The sequence below is a fragment of the Patagioenas fasciata genome, chromosome 13 (assembly GCF_037038585.1).
Source record: "Patagioenas fasciata isolate bPatFas1 chromosome 13, bPatFas1.hap1, whole genome shotgun sequence".
NCBI classification, from domain to species: Eukaryota; Metazoa; Chordata; class Aves; order Columbiformes; family Columbidae; genus Patagioenas; species Patagioenas fasciata.
Genome location: NC_092532.1, coordinates 5,208,969 through 5,223,160, shown reverse-complemented (window position 1 = coordinate 5,223,160; position 14,192 = coordinate 5,208,969). Strand labels below are relative to the sequence as shown.

Below are 14,192 nucleotides of genomic sequence, written 5' to 3'. Positions count from 1 at the left end.
AGCAACACAAGATGTTTGATAACACATGGGCTATTTAACACTAAAAGCCATGTACCTGAACTGACACAGAAATGAACCAGGAATGAAAAACACCGTCTGTATTTTCTCTTCGGAACAGGGAGCATTATCAAAACGCTGAAGTGATTAAAGCTCCTAAGCACCATTTTAAAATAACATAGGCTGAGCTTTCAGTGTGGCTTCAGAATCCACACGCACAGACCTTTTCTGAAAACATTTCTCTCGTATTTATTCACCAAATAATGCAGTTCTGGCTTTCAGACCACTGCACCAAAACCCTTGCAGAAAGATGATTTTTGGATGAATTGTACCCCAGTAGCTACCAGTGCACACCCTTCATACTGGGCCGTGCTGCCGGTGGGAGCAGGAGGAACAGGCTGCCAGCAGTAGGAACGAGCACTAGGAACACGCTTCGGTGTGTAAGTGCTTCAGGAAAGAAGTAATCTAGTAACTCTCATTTCTTTTTCAGATGAGTAGTTTCTACCTCCCTAAGCTGCCAAAGTACACGCGACTTTCCACCTTGCCAATAGCTGTCCAGTCCCCTACCACCAGCAACTTACCTTGGGAAACAACTTCAGGCTTCATAAGGAAAGGTGAAAATACAGAAGGGAGAGCATGCAGCCACTCTTCTACATTAAGGCCCAATTGTAGTTGCTCTGAACATTCTATAAGATTAATAAACTGAGCCAGAAGGTCAATGGTGTTGCCTTTCAAGTCCACTACTGCTGGTACCCACCACAGCCCTGAGCGTGCCAGCCCAGCACAGCATCAGTGCTGGTTTGGATTTACTTCTGCATCTTTTCTCAGCGATGGGAGAAAACAGAGTTTGGGCTGTTGGGATCATATATGGAGTGACCGCACAGCAAACAGCAGGGGACAAACAGCATCACCTCTTCTCATTGTACTGACATCAGTAAAACTGTGCTGATTTACATGAGCAAATCATCTGGGCCCACAATTGCAAGGTGACTCATGTAGCTATGGACTGTAAAGCTGTACATCCAAAGCAAACACATTTAATGTGTGACCTCTCCAGTGGCTGCCAGCATATTTGAGAACAGCATGGAAACAGTCTCGGGTGCACTAGGCACAGGTAGTTAAACTGCATCTGCATTACCAAGACACTGTGACATACAAAGGATGAATAAAACAAAAATAATCATGTAGCAAACTGCTTGATTATTATATGAAAAAAATCTTTCCACTATATACAATAGCCAAGGAAAGAAATAGATAACAACTTGAAACAAGATGTGCAGTTTGAATTAGCTGAGATTTGCAAAATGAGCAGCCAAGGCCTGATGTCACTGAACAGCTTTCATACCTGTGCTGTTCAAGCATGTAAAGCCTCTCTAAATAAATGTAGATAAATATGTGCATATGGTTTCAAAGTAGCTGTTGAAAGGACACCAGATTAATGTTGGTACATTCATTAGAGAAAATGTTCAGGTATCAGTTAGTTACAAGCCATTATCATCCCAACATAATTATGTTCATCAGACTAATGAGCTATGTGAATTTATTCCATACTTGACACAAACATCTAAATGTTTATTAATATACAGATTAAAGATAATACCAGATTTAGACGACAGATATATTCCTCATCCAAAAGCACACACAGATAGCTCCATACGCTTCCTCTTGTTATCTGCCTCCAAAATAAAGATTTGCTATAACAGTTTGGAAAGTCCTGGAAAGTTTCTCAATCCAGTAATGTCTGGAAAACACAAAGATTCCTGGAAGGCACTTAAAACATTCTCCAAGTTCACACACCCCCCCCACACACAGTAGAAACCACTAATTTGCAGGAATTCCTAGAAAACCTGGGCAAAAGCCTAGAAAGACTCCCAATCCAGGAATGCTCAGATTTCTAGAAATAATTCAGAAATTCCTGAAACACTTCTATATCCAGAAATTTCTAGGATGCACTGGAAAAATCCCAAGAGCTGGGAACCCCTGTGGCCTGTCACAGGACACACGAGAAGAGCTGGGAACGTCCTGAGTCTCCACGGGTACAGGAGTGTGTCCCAGGGAGTGCACAAGAAACCCTGAGAGCCAGAATGCACCATGTAGAATAAGACAACCAAGAGGGCTCATTTCTGTGCAAAGCCAATTCTGGAATAACTTGTCCAATTGGGAGTGTATTAAGAAAAAAATGCTTTCATAGCTAGTGTTTATATCATCTTTGCAATGAAGTGAAGCACTTCTACAACAAGAAGAAACTATACTTTCAAAGAACCACAAAAGAATTGAAAAGGCAGAGCAATAGACGCCATTTATGCATGTGTGTGTGTTGAAGCACTAAAATTAATCATAGGATGGTTTGGGTTGGAAGGGACCTTAAAGCTCATGTAGTTCCACCTCCTGCCATGAGCAGGGACATCTTCACCAGCTCAGGTTGCTCAGAGCCCCGTCCAGCCTGGCCTGGGATGTCTCCAGGGATGGGGCATCCGCCACCTCTCTGGCCAACCTGAGCCAGGCTCTCACCACCCTTATGGGGAGGAATTTCTTCCTTATATCTAATTCAAATCTCCCCTCTTTCAGTTTAAAGCCATTACCCCTTGTCCTATAACTACACACCCTTGTAAAAAGTCCCTCTCCATCTTTCCTGTAGGTCCCTTCAGGTACTGGAGGCTGCTCTAAGGTCTCCCCAGAGCTTCTCTTCTCCAGCTGAACACCCCAGCTCTCTCAGCCTGTCCTCCCAGTAGAGCTGTTCCAGTCTCTGACCATCTTTGTGGCCTCCTCTGGACTTGCTCCAACACATCCAGGTGCCTCTTATGTTGAGGCCTCAGAGCTGAACACAGTTCTGCAGGTGGGGTCCCACGAGAGCAGAGGGGGAAAATCCCCTCCCTGACCTGCTGCTCACGCTGCTTTTGATGCAGCCCAGGACACGGTTGGCGTTCTGAACTGCAGTCACACATTGCCATGTCATGTTGAGCTTCCCATCAATCAACGCACCCAAGTCCTCCTCCTCAGGGCTGCTCTCCATGCATTCTCCACCCACTCTGTAGCTGTGCTTGGGATCGCCCCAACCCATATGCAGGATCTTGCACTTGGCCTTGTTGAACTTCATGAAGTTTGCACCAGCCCAGCTCTCAAGCTTGTCCAGGTCCCTCTGGATGGCATCCTGTCCTCCCAGCATGCTGACAACAACACACAGCTTGGTGTCAGACAAACTTGCTGAGAGTGCGCTTGATCCCAATAAAGATGCTAAACAGCAATGGTCCCAGCGCTGACCCCTGAGGAACACCACTCGTCACTGGCCTACACTTGGACATCGAGCACTGACCACAACTCTTTGAGCATGACCATCCAGCCAACTCCTTATCCACCAAATGGTCCATCCATCAAATCCATGTCTCCCCAGTTTAGAGACAAGGATGTCATGTGGGAAAGCGTGAAATGCTTTGCACAAATCCAGGTCAATGACATCAGCTGCTCTTCCGTAATCCACTAGCACTGAATTCAGTTGGTAAAATCCAACAAATAGACTGCCATAACTGCATCCATTTCTATAATGTTTTCACTGTACACAGTGTATACAGAGAAGAATGGTACCACCTTCATCCTTAAAACACTTATTTTATATTTCTCTTTGAAGAAACATGTATTCTAGGGATATTGTTAAAATTATGTTCTGGCTAGATCACCAGCATACAACAGAAAAACGAGTGTCCGGCTCCAAGCTTTATCCCACACTTCTTGTGTGATGTATTGTATGCACTGTCAGTATAGCACTGCTCAGTTCATGCTCAAGTCCTGTCTCTTTTCTCCACCTGGTTTTGTGGGCTGAACTGAGTTTAATACCTAGTAATGCAGGACAAGGGCTCTTGCGACCACCATCAGCTATTATTAACTCCTATTTTAAGGTGCACTGATACTGTAATGTCAGCCACGCAAAAACACAGACACACAAAATACGTGATAGGGGAAAAAAAAGTTGGTGCTATACTGAAAGAACAGGTGGGTCTCATTCCAATTGCAAAAAAGTCATTTACCATTCCTAAATATTCTTTGTCAGGAGGGCCACTGAATAAAAAAAGGAAAAGGAGCTCTTAGAGAACGTTATTGGTGCAAATGAGAGCACTGACAAGAGGGGACAGGAATGCTAATGACTACTAATAATTAATATTTAGCATTTCTAAAGCCTTTTCATCTGCAGACCTAAAAAGCTCTTCTTAAAAGCACGCAACTGTTACTCTCTCCAGTTAATAGATGAAGGAGGCAAAGAGTCTCTCCAATTTATTTGTATTTTCAAAGTGTACACTGATAGTGCATAGGGACCTGCCAAGTACAAATCTCGTTCTTCCAGGTTCTGTGCCAAAAATCTTGTAATAAAATAGCTGCTGCCTCAGAGTTTAGAGCTGAAATAGGCAGGACAACAAAAGGATGGGGAGGGAGGTTTAACATAAACATGGCATTAAGCATACAGCCCTTTTAGTGAGGGATTTTGGGGGGGGAGGAGGGCAAGTGGATTGCAAAAGGGGCTACAAAAAACACAAGGGAAAAGAGACGCTGAAGGAAGCAAATGCTGCACTAGATAGAGTTTAAAAACTTTATCAGGGAAAATGTGGAATGTTGGCAAGACAAACAGAGGGAGAAAAAGCTGGTAAAACATAAGGCAGAGGAAGTTCACCAAAATGGACAAGTCTTTGCTGTTATTACATGAACCGGACACCCGTATTTGATGTCCCTATTAGCTGAGCTGATGCAACTCTGTCACAGCTGCTCTCCCCAAAGCTGCCTGACAACCAACACCCGGTGACTCCAAAGAGGGCTGATCCAGCAGCCACCGTGGCCACCTCCGCTCAGCCGACCAGGGCAAAATCTGCTAAGCCAGGCATTCAGCTGGGGAAGCTCATTTGCTGGAGCAATTAGGAAGACCTAGAGAAATATTTCCGTTTCTTTGTACGTGCATTTGTGTGCATGACTGCCCCCAAGTATAGGGGTCCTTTGATTCTCCAAACCAGCGGATGTTGCGGTAACCTGAAAGCTTAAAGAATGCTGCATGGCTGGAAGAGGACAGTTTGATTAGACAAAGCCTGTGTCTGAAGAGCTGTGGCAACAGGCAAATGCCAGGAGGCAAAACACACAAGGTACCCAGGACATAAAGGAAAATCCTGAAAGTTATCATTCCCGTGACAGCAGTTTCTAAGAGATCCCACAGCACTAAGCACTCCACAGGTCCGTGTTGTGAAACAGTCCTGCCTCCCAGATGGGTCAGCTCAGCAGATACAAGAGACAGAGGCAAGAAAGAAAAATAGATGTACAGAGCAGGGCAGCAACTTGCTCATCACCTCACGAGCTGATGGCCAAGATACAGAAATAAAACTCTTAAACTGATAGTGTATTAGTCAGACAACTAGAAACAATTAAACTAGAAATGTTTAAGCCGCCTTTATCTGCTACTAAGGCATAAGTTTTAGGTCGCGTGAGCAACACTAATGTCGTTCTGTCCAGACTAAGCCAACTTAAACTGCAGCTGCAGTGAGAAAATTAACCTACAACTTAAAGTGAGATGAAGTAGAAACACCACTAGAAACCCAAACGGAGATAACACAGACTGTCCGAATACTCCAGAAAGTGTCAGTTGATGTTTGCACATAGTGACACTGGCCTGCCAAAACAGAAATGCAACATATAGAACCACATCATCTACATAAAACTCTTTGACGTAAATCCAAAATGGTATAATAAACTATTGTATTCATTTCACAAAGGCACACTTATTTTTCTTCTTTTTTTTTTTTTTTTTTTACAATAGACACAAAAAAACCCCCCACAATATTCCTTCCAGTAAGGTTGAAAGTAAAATTATATAGTCAGAAAACGACAGACCTTATTTACAGGACAAACAAAGAGTAGGATGGTTTGCTGGAAAAGCCTTTGAAGAAATTAGACTGAATAGTGATCTGAGAGTGACCTACTAACAGGAACACACAGACAAGACTTTCATATTCATGGAACAGAAGTAAGTACATATTGTTACCTTTCTGTTCAACATTGTTGAAATCTGCTGAAAAACTGCCTGGTGCAGCACAGGTAAGGTACAGCCAGCTCAGAGAAGAGATGGTAACAAATGGTGACTCACGGGGAAATAATTGTGAAACTCAAACCACCTGGGCTAACATAGGAGATAATCAGCTCGTTATGTTCTGTGATGAGCTAATGGGAAACAAGTGTTTGAGAGCAGGAACCTCGGCACAGCAGACAAGGACATCGCAAAAAGAAAGAGCAAAGTTCAAAGTTCTGTTTTGGGGAAGGCAATGACTTGCTGAAGCCACTACTAGGCCTAAATAGGCTCAGCATCTAAGGTATAAGAAATAATCTCTGAACATGCACATGTAGAGATGAAGACGCACGTTTATCCAAAGGATAAGCTTCAGGTCAGGGAAGAATCCATTCAGGAAGGTTCTCTGGTTCATGAGTGCACATCACACCGGGGACAGAAAAATGTCCAAGCTTTACAAGCTTCTGTAACCGTACAACATTTTCTACATTTTAATGGTAAAACAGAAAAATAAATCATTCCTGGACTCTAATGTGGGCCCTGGCAGAGATCATTTATATTCCTGCAATGCAAACATATTTAACATAGTTTAGCATTTCTCTGCTTAGGAGGCCAAATTTTCCGAGCAGTGAGTGGGAGGTAGACGGATAATTCCTGTTACTCGTTACCGGTGTTCCTGCACATACCTCCTGTGAACCCCTTCGGAGACTTAGCCTATACCCTCCACCTGTGCAATGTGGCTGCTGTAGGTGTAGACATGACTGATGCAAAACATGACTTCCTGTCTCTTCAATTACGCCAAGCACGAGTATTGTGTTCAGGTCTGTACTGTAGTCCCGCTTGTCAGGATACGAGACCTCCTACATTCCATGCTCTGATTTCCAAACCTATGTACGTAGAAGACAGCTAGGGAGAGAGGAAGAATATCTTTTCAATTCTTTTACTCATACTAAAATTACTGTATAATGATGCCTGCTTACCAACCCAAAACATCAGTTTCATCTCATGTTTCATCACTCTCAAAATACACAGTTTTTCAATCAAAAGGAGGCATTGGGAATTAAAAATGGGAGCAGCTTCCTCCTCTTTCTACATAATGCACATACAAAGAGATGGACAAAAATAGATTGAAAACTTGGGGAAACAAAAATAGCCAGCCTAGCAAAGCCACATAACTGGATTAATTTGATCGCTATGACATTACAGGAACGGGCTCCCTGTTTTCAATGAACTGCAACGAGAATTTGTGGCAGGAATCATTCTTCGTGTTATAATGCTGAGCAGAAGTAGAAGCTTAACAGCTATTGTGATGGCATTTCAGATTTTTATGTTGAGAATCCAGCAAAACTAAAGTTTCAGTTGTTGAGTCCCTTTGCCCTTTCCCCCCCTCTTTTCTGGCAAATGCATTTTTAGCTGCCATAGCTGGAGCAGCTGCCTCAAGAGACACCCTTGAAAAACTTATAGATCATCCTACCAGTATATAAATGTTCCAAAATACAAATAGAATGTAATGATGTATTATTCAATAATAGTCGCCACGTCTTTGCTTAGACAAATAACTGTGCAAACTGAATATTAAAACCATGTCAAAGCTAGAGCTGGCTGAAAAATGTGTAGTGAAATATTCCATTGCAAACTGATGGTTTTTCAAAACTTTCCCACTATGGAAATATCTTTATTTTCACCAAAGTTTGATCAAGGGAGATTTCTCATTTCTGCAATGGAATTTCTGAGAAAAATACGTATCCATGATTCTTTATGCTGGGTCAGGAGAAGCTTTTTTCCAGTCAACTACAGCATTTAGGGGAGAAGCTGTGTCCTTCATTTGTGGAAGAAGAACTGAAGGTCTGTCAACATCCAAAGGGTATTGATGGACAGAACCCAGCGCAGTTCTCATTGAATTCACATTTCAATCCATAATCCAGACTGCTTGAGTCAGCACAGAACCACAGCATAAGTGGTTTCTCCACGTGGTTTCTCCATTAATGACAACACAGAGTTCTGTGCAGGACATGTGAAATATTAGAAAAAATTAAACAAAGGTTATTTTTCGGGGTAAAATCTGGAGCATTATGTATATATTTGACAGAGACCTTCCTCACTGGTCTCTTTCAAATGAAGTACATCCCACCATACATGCTACAATAACCTCGTCGAAAAACAGCGTACAAGCACTGGGCAGATAAATAATGTGTGAAGACACTTTACAACTTGTTCGCTTTATCGCTTAATCCTTAGAAATAAACAATAGACTTTAGGCAATAAATACAGTGCCATATGGATAGGGAGAGATAAAAGATGGTCAGGAATCTTGCCAAGATTGGTGTTTCTCTATAGAGGATACGGTATCTACAGTGTTGCCAAAAGAAGACAAGGACAAGTGAGGACAGAAAACCATCTGGGCAAATTGCAGCAAAACTAAAAAAAATATTCTATAGTGAGCTAAAACAAAAGGAGAAAAGAATAATGCAATAATCACAATATAATTAATTCTCTATTATTGATTTTTATACCTGAAAAATATTATTGAATACCCAAAACTTCCTTAAAAGTATAACTTCTGTTCTTCCTATTTGCAACCATTTCTCTAACGCAATCAGGAAAAAATGTATTTGGAAAACATCATTTGTAAATATGTCCTTTCAAGCTTTTGATGACAGCAATTGTATTCCTGCACTCGGACTGAGTACCACATCAGTTTTGGTCTCAATGGGGAATGGGTATCACCATGGTCACTATAGCTTTTTGTACGATTTGCATCTCAGTGTATATTTCTGCTTACTTATGTTAAATCTCGTTGGTAAAATGACTTAAAACTAATCAACTAAACAACCAAAAATACATGGCAAAAGTTGAAAAATGGATGCTTACAACTGCATTTTTGTAGTCCACACTGAGATGCCCAAGTCAGTAACAAGGAATTCACACAGCTAAGTACCTAGATGCTCCCGTTTTCATCAATAAAACACATGCAGTGTTGCCTCTTGCAGTTCATATCTTGCGGCATGTTTCTGTCAGCATATGAAAGTGCTTCTATTTTTTTAATTTCATATGGACTCCGATCTTGCATTAGAAAGAAAGAAACGACTCCCTTCTGCCTTCCTCTGGCCCAGCCCCTCACAAAGCTGATAACATATGCCAGAGGTTTCTGGAGAAAGCAAAAACTCAAGTGCCACTTCATGGTGCAGAAAATATCTTCGAACTATTTCTGAATAACTCATTCTGGATGAGGGAAGTAGATGGCATCATGCCCTTGTGTGCTTCAGCATCTCCCATGCTTACGTATTTCAAGATATACAGATCTCATGATATGGGTTGCTGAGGAAAAACAAGGATCACTTGGGAAAACTCTATTTTCCAAGGGCTGCTATGTTATAACTGTTTGTACAAACCATTTTGAGGGAAAATCTCATCCCTTAGGTCCCTAATCAGGCCCTCTCCAAGGCACTGAGCGCCTTCTTAAAACTCATGAGCTCTGCCAGCTCATAAACTGAGGACATGCGGCACCTTCCATCATCCACTGTAAGTTTGTCTGCACTGCCAACTCAACTTGCAAATTATTAACAACTGCCTAAGAAACTACAGATTCTGGTTTCTTCTCAGGGCACCTCAGCCAGTGGGATGAGATGTGCATGTCCTCTTCATCCCCTTTAGCAAACCGAGTCAGTTTGAAGCGCTGAGGAAGGGAACGTAGCGAAGCTGCTGGTTCGACGCTAAAGCAGCTGATGGCCACACACGTTTGTTCCACCTGCAGGATGCTGGGGCAGAAACCTCCAGCTGAGAGGCAGCTGGAGAGGAGGGAAAAACGACAGGAATGTCTCCCAGCTCTCCAGCATCTGCCTGGGCCCTTAGGGTCTCAGAAAAATGAAAATAAAATCAGTCATTGCACAAGGCAGAGTGAATCTCAGCATGTAACAGTTCAAATGCTCATGGAAAAGAAGTGAGAAAATTATTCTAAATCTTTCTTAATCTAGCTTACAAAAGATAAACATAATTAAACACTTAATTGTATTCCTTATCCTCATTAATTTAGTGGTGAACTTGGAAAATCCAGCTTTACAAGAAGAAAATAGGGGTCAGATTAATTAAACTGACTGCTGTGGTCAGTTGCTGTTTCATAAATATTTCTTTAAAGGTTTGGGGTGGTTTTTTTTATTTAGCTCTACAAATAAAAAGCCTTGCTTCTAACTCTCCATGAAATATCCAAATATCTTTGTCTTAAGAATCTGCTGGAGTTGAGCATTTGGGTTCTGAGCGTTTCCAGCATTATCAGGTTAGAACAGAACAAACAGACTAAAGTCTGACATCAGCACTCTTCCCAGCAGGATACACTACTTTTTTCATTAGAATCTTTGAGCTTGAGATCAGACACAGGGAAAGATTAAAACAAATATGAATTTAATCAAGGGATTCTACTTTCCTGGTGTGGGAACAGGAACATGCTGACATAAATAGAGGACGAAGCACTAGGGCGTCTGAACCAAATCAAAGACGGCTTGCTTACCACTAACTGCTCAGATGATCCATATCATAACAACAAAAAGAAAAACAATTATTTATTCTTTTTGATGTTGCTGCTCAGAAGTAACTTCCTTTTTGAAGAGAGCAGGGTCAAAGCCAAGTTATTGTTTTTGCTTGAAACTTTGTCAGTGAGAGACGAGAAGTTATTAGGTATGACTTACTTTGGGGATTTATGTGGGAAAGTTAGAGATGTTCATTTCTTGTGGGTAATAACTTGGGGGGAAAAAAAAAAGCTTATTGTAAAACGAACTGAAATTTTGTTGTTGTGGAAAATCAGACCATTAGAGAAAAAAATACAGCGGATAATGCATTGAAGTCTCCTAAAATAGATGGTACCCTGCCAGCCCTGGGCCTGAGCTACCGGTCAAAACCAAGCCTAGATCCTGCATAGCTTCACCAACCATTTAACAAATTTAACAATTTAACAAATGGTCATCAAAGTCTCTTTTGATCTAATAGTCATTCCAACCAATTAGAAGGGCAGAGTCAATTGGGATAGGCAAAATAAAGGATCTGCAAAACGACAGACTGGGTGATTTGAAAGAGTGTTTTCTGCTATTTAAGGCTCTGTCCTCAACCTTGTAAAAGACACAAAGACAAATCATGCCCAGAAGAGTATGTACGCTAAATTTAATTGCAGAAATAAACTGAAGAGTTTACGTTCGCGTAACATACAAACATTTGTGTTCATAACATGCTTTTTAAGTATATACGCTTACTGCCCCCATTTTACAGCCGAGGAAAACAATGTTAATGTTCCAAGTGGGAAAAGAATCCACAGAGTGCTCAGATCTCTGCTGGAGACACGTTCATTTTGCCTTATCGCTGCAAAATTATGTGGCACTGATATTCAAGAGAATGAAACCCAAACCATGAACCTCAAATAAGTGGAAATGCAGTTTCTTAGCACGTCACATGCCATGTAACTTGTCTTGTTTTATTTACAGCTCATGTCAGATACTTGGAGCTTAACATAACTTCCCATAGCTACAAACTCCAGCCCTCCTCCCACTCCCACATTGTAGAAGGGGACAGAGCAGGTTCAGAACTGTATGTCTACTTTCTTGTAAAGGGAGATTGATAATGTATTAGGTTAAAATCCAGTTGCATTTACTAAGCTGCAAATTCAATGACAAGGGGATTTCACACCAAAAAGGAAACTGAGCTTCCAGCCTGAGTTAGCGTGGATCCAAACCACAAACCCCAAATTCAGTCACATTCAAAAGCAGATCACAGCTTTTCCGTGGGGCAACAGTGCAGTCGAGGCTAAAAGCCCGGTGAGAGCTATCATTAGTGATGCAGTGAAGGTGACGTGCTTTGAGAGTGAAAACGTTTCTCATTCTGCATAAGAATAAAAGTAAAAGCTGAGTTCACCCAGGAGAAGCCGGAATCCACGCAACACACAAACCTAATGGCAAACTCAAAGCAATGTGCTCCGTGGCAAGTGCACATGAAACAAAACGCATCCTGGGGAAGGCAGAACGGAGTGCTTCTCTTCCTAATAAGTGTGCTAATCCTCGTACAGCATTTCCTAACTAATTAATTCATGAACCTATAAATATTAAACGTGGCAATTTTGTAACTCCAGAGCAAAACATCAAAAATGGCATCTTAGAAAACATTAAAGATTTTTGTTTGAGATAAAAAGATCTGACAAACAAAAGAAGCGCAAAGCTGACAAGAATACTGTAGGGTCTTGGAGACAGACCTGGTGAAAGAAATGAAGTGCTTCTGAGGCACATTTCCAAAGTTCCCATTAGTTTGGTTTCCATGAGGAGAAAGAGGGGCAAGACCACCAAATACAAAGAGAAAAATGAAAACAAAACCTGAAGAAATTGTCTAAAATCGTAATAAATAGGGTCAATTAATACCTCAGACATCAAGGGAACAGGGTTTCTACAGCATTTAGGAGGAAAGAAAGACACATATGAACAGCAATGAAAACATGCAAGTAACAGTAACTGGAGGCTTTTTATCGGTAATAGGAAAGATGGCTGAAATTCAGTCAGTATACCCGTTTAATAAGGGCCAAGCCAAGTATTTCCTGGCGGGAACACTGTGCCGCCTTTTTCTGTCTAAAAGTCGGAAAGGCAGACGCCTTTACATCCACCATTCCAGTAATGAATCCTCCCTGTGTTGCCTGCGCCTGATTCCTCTCTCTTCTCCAGCAGGAGGGATACTGCACTGGCCATGGGCACACAGAGCAGCTCCATCAGAAAACATCGAAACACCTGATGAGCAATATACCAGGCTAAAATAATAATAATAACAACAAATCCATATTTAATGCTACATGCAGCAAAACAGACCAAAACTGTCTTTAAAAAGCAGAGTTAAAGATACAGGAAGATAAGGAAGAGATGAGAACCATGCTAATGCAGCTGATTTAGTTCAAAACAGAAATACAAAGGTAACGCAAACACTTATGTTTAAGAAGGCACTTTCTAAAACTCAGTCTCATTTTCAGTGTCTAAGACACAGGCTTCATGAACGCATCAAGAGGGATTTTTGAAGAAGTGGGACAAAGACCAGAAACCTGTCGTGCAATTCAGACCATGGTACCAAGTCTGGAAACGCTGACAGAGAAACAATCCCTCAGTTGTCCCACAGATGTGACTTAGGAGACTTAAAACAGTCAAACTGCTAAAATCTTTGATTTTTCACATACCAAATGCCATTAAGAATTTTACAGACTGCAGCAGAATCTGGAAACGTTTCTGAATGAACATTTACATTGTATGAGGAGAATGCAGGTCCTTTCTCAGCTAACGGACAGACCAACAGCTGGACTTGGTGGATTCCATTTCACCTCCATCAACAAGAGCAAAGTAAAACAAAACCCAGCAAACAACTAAATAACCTGGTCAGCTCTTACACAGTGAAGATGGTAATATAATGAGTATTTACAGTACTAACGGAGCCTGAATCCAGATGCCTGGGAAGAGTATGACAGGCATATTTAACACAAGCAGCAGTCCTTTGCGTGTGACCCGTAATGAGGGTTAATTTCAGTGACCTTAGTAGTCACATTTGACGTACTTGCGTGTACTTTGGAACAGAGAGCACCAAAAACATTCTGTATAAATAATATAATATAACACTTTGGTGGCAAGACTGCCTGGAGTTGGTACATCCACCTGGTCCAGCACAGCACTGTATAGAGATGCCCAACCTGATTCCGAAAGCTCTTGAGCTGTTGGAACAGAATTACGACTGAACCAACATGCCTCGCTACTCAGTAAAGCTAATTCACTCAGACTTACATCACCCAGATATGGCTCTAATTGCTCCTGGCTATACAACTAGCACAGCTGGTGCTCTCTTTGGGATTTCTGCATTGTGCTCCACTGTACACCACGGATATCCCAGTCGTTTGTCCAGGCTCCACCTCATGACTGATTATCACAACGCAGAGCTTAGATGACACAGCCTCAAAACACTGCAGTGATTCACAGAATTCCAGTTCTGACATCTGTTCTTCAGCTGGAGTGCTCCTGAGCACAAACCAGCACCGCTGGAACAGCAAGATCAGATGTTCTTATTTACAGAACACAAGACCAAAAATCATCCTGGCAAAAATGTTCATGCTGGCATTTCTTTCTCTAGCCTCTCTTGGGACTTAGGATCTTCCCCATGTTCC

General features: G+C 41.7%; 1 long non-coding RNA gene across 1 annotated transcript in view; it reads right to left on the bottom strand.

The window, feature by feature from the left end:
* LOC139829076 (uncharacterized) overlaps positions 1–14,192 on the bottom strand; it is a 96,641-nt gene that overhangs the window by 52,655 nt on the left and 29,794 nt on the right. The gene's annotated exons all lie outside the window — the stretch shown is intronic.